Here is an 11,248-nt window from a genome sequence, read left to right on the forward strand (position 1 = left end):
CTTTTTTTGAGATTTAAAAAAAATTATTTTATATTGGAGTAGAGTTGAGTAACAATGTTGTGTTAGTTTCAGGTGCACAGCAAAGTGATTCAGTTATATATATACATGTGTATGTGTCCCTTGTTACTAGGGAGTGAACTCCTAAAATCTTGTTATTCATCTTTTTTATCCCTAGCACCTAGAACACCATCACTAATAGCCATTAATAAATGTTGTTGAATGAACACGTGATTAATACCCAAATCTGCACCCTTTTGTTATCACACACTCCCCTCCATGGGCCTGAAGGGCAGCAGTTCACTGTCACTGAAGAAGTAGTGCTCTTGTGATTGTCACATCATGGCAATTTCCCCAAAGCTGAAGGAAAGAGATAGGCTTTTCACTTTTTTTTTTTTAACATCTTTACTGGAGTATAATTGCTTTACAATGTTGTGTTATTTTCTGCTGTATAACAAAGTGAATCAGCTATACGTATACATATATCCCCATATCTCCTCCCTCTTGCGTCTCCCTCCCACGCCTCTAGGTGGTCACAAAGCACCAAGCTGATCTCCCTGTGCTATACAGCTGCTTCCCACTAGCTGTCTATTTTACATTTGGTAGTGTATATATGTCAATGCCACTCTCTCACTTCATCCCAGCTTACCCTTCCCCCAGCCTGTGTCCTCAAGACCATTCTCTACACCTGGCCTTTATCCTGTCCTGCCCCTAGGTTCTTCAGAACGTTTTTTTTTTAGATGTGTTAGTATACGGTATTTGTTTTTCTCTTTCTGACTTACTTCACTCTGTATGACAGACTCTAGGTTCATCCACCTCACTACAAATAACTCAATTTCATTTCTTTTTATGGCTGAGTAATATTCCATTGTACATATGTGTCACATCTTTTCTATCCATTCATCTGTTGATGGACATTTAGGTTGCTTCCATTTCCTGGCTACTGTAAATAGAGCTGCAGTGAACATTTTGGTACATGACTCTTTTTGAATTATGGTTTTCTCAGGGTATATGCCCAGTAGTGGGATTGCTGGGTCGTATGGTAGTTCTATTTTTAGTTTTTTAAGGAACCTCCATACTGTTCTCCATAGTGGCTGTACCAATTTACATTCCCACCAACAGTGCAAGACGGTTCCCTTTTCTCCACACCCTCTCTAGCATTTATTGTTTGTACATTTTTTGATGATGGCCATTCTGGCTGGTGTGAGGTGATATCTCATTGTAGTTTTGATTTCCATTTCTCTAATAATTAGTGATGTTGAGCATCCTTTCTTGTGTTTGTTGGCAGTCTGTATATCTTCTTTGAAGAAATGTCTATTTAGGTCTTCTGCCCATTTTTGGATTGGGTTGTTTGTTTTTTTGATATTGAGCTGCATGAGCTGCTTGTATATTTTGGAGCTTAATCCTTTGTCAGTTTCCTCGTTTGCCAATATTTTCTCCCATTCTGAGGGTTGTCTCTTTGTCTTGTTTATGGTTTCCTTTGCTGTGCAAAACCTTTTAAGTTTCATTAGGTCCCATTTGTTTATTTTTGTTTTTATTTCCATTTCTCTAGGAGGTGGGTCAAAAAGGATCTTGTTGTGATTTATGTCATAGAGTGTTCTGCCTATGTTTTCCTCTAAGAGTTTTATAGTGTCTGGCCTCACATTTAGCTCTTAAAAATATGGAACACTTCACGAATTCGGGTGTCATCCTTGCGCAGGGGCCATGCTAATCTTCTCTGTATTGTTCCAATTTTAGTGTATGTGCTGTCAAAGCAAGCACTGGGCTTTTCACTTTGCCATTTGTTCTTACTGCAAGGTGATGAGGCACTCCTATGAGTGCACCCTTCACAAAGGATTTAGAAACAGAAGACTGTGAGCTCTGATGATTGTTATCTTTCTCTGGTTTGCCCAGACCAAATCCCTTAACCTCTCTGAACCTCGGTGTCCTTTTCCGTAAAATGGGGATGTGATAACCTAATGAACTAAAGGTTGTAAAATGCTTGGTAGACTACGCTGAGTAAAGCACACCTATGGTTCTATTGTCATTTAAGGTCAGAAGGTCACCAACACAGACAAGATGAGAGGAAACACCTCCTTTATGCGGGAGTCTACAGAGCCTGGGGAGGCAAGTGAGGAGTGAAGTGTGTGTATGAAGCGTGGATGAAGACATGGGCTGCCTCGTCCTGTTTCTTCATCACATTATGTTCCTAGAGGGAGAAGATGCCCCTTTGCACTCTCATTGGTGTTGGGTGTTACCCAGCTGCTACATCTCGCCTTTCCCCCTCCAAACCTTCTTTTACCGTCTTGAGATCTTTCTGTACACAGGCCGCTACATAAAAGGTCTCTGGAGTTCAAGGTGGGACTAAAAAGCAAGAACAACATTGTCAACTTATTGGGTGTGAAGATCACCGTCGTAATCCAGGTGTAAGCTGAAGTGATTTAGCCCAGGATACTTGCTGAAGCTGGGTACCCCCTGCCCATCTCCATCTCCCAAGGGGAAGAACGTTAGAAGGTTGGAAGGAAAACAAGAAAGCAGATGGTGAGTGTACCTGAGAAGGGACCAACACCCCCCCAGAGTCAGCTTCAAGGGGGGTGAGATGAATGTCCCCAAGTGATTGTGAATATCCAGGAGTAGGGGAGCCCTGACCTGGGCCTGGGACCCAGCATGCAGGTGTTCCTTACACCCCTGTGGCCTGAGAGCAGTAGGTAGAGGTTATTATGCCAGAGGCTGAGAGTAGAGAGAGTCCAAAGCAGCCACTCACAGTTTCCTAGGCTCCACAGGAGCGTGGGAGAATTCTAAATTTCCCGGTGTGTCCAAGAAGGATTATGAGAGACAGCCACCTGGTAGACCCTGATGGTGTCTGTGTCACAGTGAAGCAGATGGTCAGGAAACCACACCTGAGGATCAGGTGGAGGCCAGCACAATAGTGACAAGTGCCACCCAGGCATCTGATGCCCCCCCAACCTCTAATGCCCACTCAGCATATGATGCTTAGAACTCAGACACAGTCCTAGGAAGTGCTAGGAAGGAAAAGTAGAAAACACGGGATTGACTGGGACAGCCTGGAATTGGCTTGACTAAGAAGTGAGTGAGGCGGGGGATGGAGACTTTTATAGAGATGAAGTCAAGTTACAGAAAATAACAAAGTAGGGATGTGTTTCTGGTATCCATGAGATATATCACATCCTCTGTGGACAGTTGTTTGTGTGCCTGGATCCCTGCTAGACTGTAAACTCCTTCATGGTATGTTTTGTGTCTCGTGCATCCCTGCTCTCCCCAAGCCCAGGGTCTGCACATCATAGGTCCAACTGATAAGTTTGCTCTGAAATGAGACGAGGTGGAGGTATGTTTGCCTGGCACATCTGGGCTGTGTCGTGTCTTTTCCATTTGCTCACCTGTTGTCACAGTTCAGGAAGTGTGTGTGCCTTCTTTCATTTGCTCACTCATTCATTTACTCAGAAAATATTTATCGAGTTCTTGAACTGTGAAGCTTTACAGAGTGAGTTAGGAGGGGAAAGGAGATTTCAAATGTATTTGCATGGTTTGTTTCTAATTTTCTAGAGTCCTTTCCTACCTACTGTCTCACTTTTGCTTCACAGCCGTAGTAGAGGTAAAGGGGAGAGGAGTGTGTTAACTTCACCGTACAGGTGAAGAAAAAAGAGAGACAAGTTGAGATTTGACCAAAACAACACAGAAACTTGTGGTAGAGATGGAGTGGGGGTGGGGTGGGGGGAACATCTGTCCCCCCTTTGCTTCATTGTTCTTAGGTAAAAAGACATCAGAATGTATATTCGACCAGTGGAAAGAGTTCCGAACGGCCAAAGCCAGAACAATCCGAACAATTAAAATAAAGTAGTATTGGATTATATCCATGACTCTATAGTGATAGAAATAAAGGATTGAATAAATAAATGGGAAGAATAGCTAACTTTCCCTGCAGAATTCCAGATAATTGATGTAGATATTCTGTCCTCAAGGACGGGGAGCAAACTCCCTGCTCCTTAGTGTGGCTGTGCGTGGTGACTTCCTTCCCAAGAGCACAGTGTGGAAAGATAGGAAAAAGGGTAACTTGACAGTGGAGAAAGCTGACAGGCACTGCCTCAGCCAGGTGACCCAGGCCAGCATCAGCAGTGGTAGGTCGTGTGGATAGTAGGCACCCCTGGTATGACGTGATGAGAACAGCACTTCAACTCGGTCGATCTCCCTCTCAAAACCCATAACACCTGGGCTTCCCTGGTGGCGCAGTGTTTGAGAGTCTGCCTGCCGATGCAGGGGACACGGGTTGGTGCCCCGGTCTGGGAAGATCCCACATGCCGCGGAGCGGCTAGGCCCGTGAGCCATGGCCACTGAGCCTGCGCGTCCGGAGCCTGTGCTCCGCAACGGGAGAGGCCACAACAGTGAGAGGCCCGCATACCGCAAAAAATAAAAAAATTTAAAAAATTAAAAGTTTATGGGAAATGAAATGAATTTTTTGTTGTTGTTAAAAATAAATGACTTTAATCCCAATCTCCCAATTCATCACACCACCACCACCCTCGCCACTTTCCCCCCTTGGTGTCCATACGTTTGCTCTCTACATCTGTGTCTCTATTGTTGCCCTGCAAACCGGTTCATCTGTACCATTTTTCTAGGTTCCACATGTATGCGTTAATATACGATATTTGTTTTTCTCTTTCTGACTTACTTCACTCTGTATGACAGTCTCTAGATCCATCCACGTCTCTACAGAAAAAAAAAAGAAAAAGAAAAAGGAACGAAATTGGGTCATTTGTAGAAATGAATTTTTAAAAAAGATTAATTGGGACTTCCCTGGCAGTCCAGTGGTTAAGACCCCATGCTTCCACCGCGGGGGGCATGGGTTCGATCCACATGTTGCACGGTATGGCCAAAAAAAAGAAAGATGAATTGCACAATGAAAAAAAGTGCTGTAAACTTATTGCTGGCATTATTAGGGTGGTGGTGGGAGGCAGCTGCTGTATAAGCCTCTATCCTAGTTTCCCATGAGTCAAGAGGGATTCAGTCAGCTTTGGCTGAAGTAACACAGAAAAGAGCTCTTGTGTTCCTATCACAAACATGTGGTCCCTTCCATGCCTGGCTGATTCTGGATAAACACATTTTCCACACCATCATCTCCAGAATCTTTGCTCTCCGAGGTCAATAAGGCTATGAACATCTCTTTGGTTGTTCCTGGAGCTTGAATATATACTTCATGAACCAGCTTATTTTCAGAATCCAGAAAAGAGTGGGAAACTGGGAGTCAGAGTACCTTTGAGTATCACCTGATTGCCATGCTCCTTGACTTGACCTTTCTCATTCCTTACTTCTTTATCCATAAACTGACGATAATGATGGCCCCTGGGGTAGTACAAGGTGAAAGGGTAGAAGATATATGAAAGCTTTCTGTGACCTAGAAAGGGTTGCAACGTTTTATTTTGGAACGTCTTTGGCTTTGGGAGACTAGGGCTTCCTGTGTGTCATCCCTTTTTAAGCAGTGCTCCGGCTTATTCACTCCATTCATCTCCACAGACATTTGTCAAGTATCATTACTATGTCAGGCACGTGAAGAAGTGCCTTACCTGGGTAATGGCATCCCTGGAAAAGTAAGAAGTGGAGAAACTCAGGTTTGTCAGAACCTTCATGGCTTTGAAGAGCTGCACATGGCTGGATGGATAAGCTGCTTGTATGGGGATTATAACCCACAAGAGGCATTCATTAGTCATGATGACTTGGGCTGTTGGGCATTGAAAACCCAAATCAAAATGTCCTGGACAAGCTGTTGGCTCACCTAACTAGGATGTCCAGAGTTAGGTGGGCTTCAGGATTCAGTGATACATTGGCTTAACCACAGCACCAAGGATACAATTTTTCCTTTTTCTGTTATCTATAGTGATGGTGTTATCCTATAACTAGCTCCTTTTAGGGTATGGGATGGCTGCCAGCAGCTAGTGGAGCTCTTAGCTTCCTTGTTCATGATGAGGCAGGGTGGGGAGGGCACTTACAAAACTAAAGCCACAACTCATGACCTTGGCCATCCTATATTAATTAGCTGCCCCTACCTCCAGTCTCTTGCTCCAGTCTCTCTACATTATCTCTTACACAATTTGAACTATTATTTATTTTTTATTTTGCTTATTATTTATTTGTATGTTTACTCATTTATAGTCAGCTCCCTTTCTGGAATATGAGCTTCATGAAGTCATGGATTTCATCTTGTTCACCACTGGTCCCTAAACCACCTTCTAAGCAGCTTGGGGTCCGTCCTCAACACACAGGAGAGAGGCTGAGTGTACAAAAGGGATCTTCTTTCCCTGCCATCCTTTCTAAGCCCACGATGCTTGCTGCCTGGGTCGTGACTACTGGAAGGAGGTACTGCCAATCAGAATATTACTGGAATATGAGGATCACAGGTGCCACTTGGAAGAGATCTTTCTAATTTTTTCTTTTTTTTTTTTTGGCCGTGCCACGCAGCATGTGGGATCTTAGTTCCCTGACCAGGGATCAAACCCATGCCCCCTGTAGTGGAAGCACGGAGTCTTAACTACTGGACCACCAGGGAAGTCCCAGAAGAGGTCTTTGTAAACAAAGGCAATCTGAGTTGGTCTAGTCTGGGTGGAAAAACAGAATTGCGGACAAGAGAAACCTAGGTAAAGTTGGGAAGACAAGACTGATGGACAAATTATCCTTGAAGTGAGAAGGAAAAGTAGTAGTGGGCAGCAAGGCTGGTAGTCAAATGGGTGAAAAGCAAAATGGCACGAGATGACCAGTTCAGGACCAAGTCCAAACAGAGGGTGGGCATGACAGACAGAGCTCCTGTCCCACAGACCTCTGTCTAGTTCCTGAGCACATTAACTACACTTTTGCATACACCTTGGCGATGTTCCAAGGGCCCTGTGAAAGATACACAATAGCTCTTTGCAGTTTAAGAGCATTTCGTAACTTACAAAACATATTCCCAGACATTATCTCATTTCATTGTCATAGCCATTCTGTGGGGTTGGCTTTATTACTCCTATTTTGCAAGTGAAGAAACCAAGCCTCAGAGCGACTTTCCAAAAGCCACGCAGTTCAGAAGAGGAAAAGCTGGGTGCAGACATTTTCCTTCAAACCTTGAGTTCATGCTGCCTCAGTGTAGTTGAAGAAAAATGGACTAATGATTTCCTGAGATGAAAATACATACTTAGGCCTAGGTTTTTTATTTTGCACTATTTGTCTTTCTGTTTAGAGTTGAGTTGCTGTGTACTTTTGTACACATATGTAATTTTCCATAATGAAAAATTTAAAACATTGAAAGGATAGGGCTGAGTGGCTTGGGCAGCCCTCAGCAGAGAGAATCAAGGGAAGGTCAGGCCCCAAGAAAGTCAGGTGCTGAAGGGTTTGGGCTTCAGTGATTTAAGATTTCACTCATTAAAAAAAAAAAAAAAAGAACATTTGGGAATAAGAAATAAGAAAAAATCATATGTGTGCTCAAGCAGCTAAAAAAAAAGGCACAGAGGAATGAGTTGCTCCCTCCAGGTTTTATATTCTCTTGCCAGATCCTTTAATTATGCTTCTATTCTTTTTTCCCAAATTTAATTTTCCCCCAGACTTAAATAAAGAGCAGCTGATGCTTCATAGAAGACTTGGTGAAGCAGACTTTCAGAAGGTATTTTTGCCCAGGTGCAGGTCCTGGCTTGATGTCCGTTTCACCGTGTGATGTTGGGTTATTATTTCCCTTCTAAGAGGTTCACTTTCTTCAACTGTAGCATAGGAGTTACGTTATTTGCCAACAAATGGCCTCCCAAGAAAACTGAAAAAGAAAGCGGGGTGATAGCCATGAAGGCTCTTGGAAAATTTCCAAAGTAGAATGTCTTAAGCTGGGAGACATTATTATTAGAACTTTCCTTGAACTCACCTGGGTTTGTGGGTTACTAGAGTCCAGGGCACTGGCAGCCTCTGCTGCCCTGGAATTAAATCTGAAAGACCTTAGTGATTGACCTGCCTGGAATGGAACCTCAGTGCTTTGGAAGCTGGATGCCTCCTGGTTGATTTGGTTGGTTGGACACAACTTTCACCCCATAAGGTGTTATGAATTTGCACTGATGCTTCAGGAAGCAGTGTCCTGAGAAAGAGATGTGGTCTGTCCTTGATTATCCATGCTAAGGGGCAGATCAAAATCTCAAAGGGCAGATCTTCTCGAGGAATGGGATCATTTTAATTCAACATTGCAATACTACTATTTTTTTTTTATTTTTGCGGTACGCGGGCCTCTCACTGTTGTGGCCTCTCCCGTTGCGGAGCACAGGCCCCGGATGCGCAGGCCCAGCCGCTTTGCGGCACGTGGGATCCTCCCAGACTGGGGCACGAACCTGCATCCCCTGCCTCGGCAGGCGGACTCTCAACCACTGCGCCACCAGGGAAGCCCCCCACCTTTTTTTTTTTTAACCTCCTTAAATTTGTTTGCTCAGGCTTAGTTTTGCAAAACAGAAGAGAGAGGTGACCCAGATAGATACTGGGTGGGGGGAGGAAGGTCATCTGGGATTAAGCCTGGCTCAAGACTTGTCTCTTTGCTTTCAGTTTCAAAGACATCAGTACACGTGCTGATGGCTCATCTGACAGCCTGGTCTCCCAGCTTCTTGTCTTCTCAGTTTTACGGATGCTCTTTCAACAAATGCTCCCTTCAGTGCCACTGACCATCAAGTCTTCATTTAATCATTCATTCATTTGCTTATTCAATGTATGTTCCAAGTAGCTCCTATGTGTTGAGAACTTCTTAAGGATCAGGTGTACAAAGATTAGAAACCCTTCTTTACCTTGAGGTCTGTTGTGGGAGACAGGTGAGCACCATATGGTGGGATGAATAACTATCATAGGGGAATGCCTTTGGTGACTGCGAAGGAGGAGCACTTTCTAAGCCCAGTGGAGTCAGAAAAGACTTTCAGGAGGTGGTAACACTTGGACTTGAAGCCTAAGTAGGAATTTATCATGTGGATGGGTGAAGGTGAATGTGGGGGGAGGGAGGGCATTCTAAGAAGAGGGCACAGTATGTGCAAAGCCATGAAGGTGTGATATAGCAGTGGCATAGTTGAGGAGCAGCAAGCATTCTGAGTGCCTGGAGGGTACCTGTGGAATGGCAGGAGAGATGAGTAAGTAGGTAAGTAGGTGCCAGACCCAGCACTAGGCTTATCCTGAAGGACATGGGGAACTACTTTGGGGAATTGAGTCAGATTCTCATTTTAGAAAGAATGCTCTGGCAGAAATGTGGAGATTAGAATAGAGACGTGTGAGATTGAAGGAGTGGGGTGGGTGGCAGAAAGACCTGTTGGGAGCATTCACCATGAACCAGCTGAAAATGGGTAAGGGCCTCCACTCAGCCAGTGCTGGTGGAGGAGGGGAGGGTTGGAGAGAGAGATCTGAGCAGAGGGTATGAGACTCGGGAACTGACGGAATATGGGGGGCAGATGTGAGGGAGGGAAAGTCTAGAGTGGCTCCCAGATTCCTGGTGACACCGAGCAGGGCCCTGTGGGGCTCCTGGGCACAAAGCCTTCCTGTGTCCCCATTTCTTTGATGACCTTCATTCAGCCTCCATGACCTTCCCTTTGTTCCAATGGGGAGATTCAAGCAGTTGTTCATTAGGGAAGGGAGGGGATGCGAGACCAGGGAGAAACAAACAGTCAAGAGAAGCAATAGTGCAGCCTTGGGGCAAGGTACTGGTTCCCCATCAACAGATACACACAGCAATTATCTTTGAGCTGTTTTGCAGATACGGAAAGCCTTTACAGGTGGGAGAAGTTAACGATTAACGGTGGTATGCCGCCCACAAACATGTAGACCCCAGGCCAGCTGGAACCTGAAGGTTGATGATGCTGACTGCTACTTAACTCACCACCAACCCATCAGAAGAATGTCCACGAGTTGATCACACCCTCTTTGAACCATTACTATAAAACTTCTCACTATCCTCTCCAAGTTGGGACACATAGTGTTTTGAGGCAGGAGCCTGCTGTGTCCCCCTTTGCCTGGCAAAGTAATAAAGCTATCCTTTCCTACTTCAGCCAAAACTCTGTCTCCGAGATTTGATTCAGCACTGGTGTACAGAGAAGCTGAGCTTTCAGCGTCACTGGCTTAGGTGACTGTAGATGATCAGACTGCTGGCACCTAGGACACACAGGAGGAGAATCAGCTTTGGGAGGGAGATGATTTATTTAGCTTTGAAAAGATTGAGGTGAGTGTGGGACATCTATGTGGGAATAGCCAGTATGCAAATAGGTTTGAGGATTTGGAACACAAGAGTGTTTGAGGCTAGAGACCCTCACCATGGGCATCAGTGAGATCACCGAGGCTGAGTAGGGGAAGAGAGGAAGCAGGAGGGCCAAGGAGGACCCCAGGAAGCCAACATTTTAGGTCAAGTAGAGCAGGACGATCCAGGAAAGAAGACTGAGAAAGAGAGTCCAAAAATGCAGGGGGGGAACCACGAGGCAGCATGCCAGGGAGGACAGGGCAGATTTCAGAAGGGAGAGTGGACAGTGCTGTCAGGTTCCTAGGGAGGGCAAGTCTGATGAAGGTGAAAAACGAGGGGCATGGTTGGTAGAGCATGGGCCCCATAGCTGATGGGCTTGAGGAAGAGCCTTAGCTAGGAGGAGGGCCACACTTCACTCACATGGGATAAGAGGAGCTGGGGAGGAGAGCCATCTGCCTTACCCTAGTTCCTAGCCAAGATCCTAGCCAAGAGCTATTTCACATTCTCCAGAGCGCCTCTGATGAGGAAGAGCAGTTGGAAATGGAATTCAGCACCTAGTGATTGTCAGGTCCTGTGTTGGACATTTCATGCAAATAATCTCACCATAGCCCGGTGAAGTGACAGCATAATCTTCCCTTTCAAACTGAGGACATCAAGGCTGAGTCAAGTCACTTATCCATCTTTCCTCTGCCCAGGTCACAGCCCCCAAAACAGATCTCTGAAGAGCCAGCCTTTCATCTCTCACTGGCTCAAGTTCCTAAAGCTGATAAAGAATAAAGATAGGCTTGGGCCAGATACAGAGTAGATTTCTACCACTGAGGCCTCCACATGGACAAGTTAAATCAATGGGCAGAAGAGTGGTGGAGACCCTGAACAAAGCAGCTTTCTTTTTCAGGAGCGAAGATAAGCCAGGGAAGGGTGGAGGTGGGGGTACTTGTAGGGGAGGAAGGTCAGCTCCCTCCATGACTTAGCTGCAAATCTCCCTCCCAAACAATTAGATAGTTCAAGGCTGCTTGGGAGGGAATACACAGAACCACTTTTTATCTCTAAGAT

The 11,248-nt window shown here is 45.2% G+C and overlaps 1 non-coding gene across 1 annotated transcript; it reads right to left on the bottom strand.

The window, feature by feature from the left end:
* Positions 1-1,651: 1,651 nt before the first annotated feature.
* LOC116746541 lies at positions 1,652-1,758 on the bottom strand. The gene has a single exon (XR_004347791.1). It is a non-coding gene; the product is annotated as a U6 spliceosomal RNA (small nuclear RNA).
* Positions 1,759-11,248: the final 9,490 nt, after the last annotated feature.

Source organism: Phocoena sinus, chromosome 20 (assembly GCF_008692025.1).
Source record: "Phocoena sinus isolate mPhoSin1 chromosome 20, mPhoSin1.pri, whole genome shotgun sequence".
NCBI classification, from domain to species: Eukaryota; Metazoa; Chordata; class Mammalia; order Artiodactyla; family Phocoenidae; genus Phocoena; species Phocoena sinus.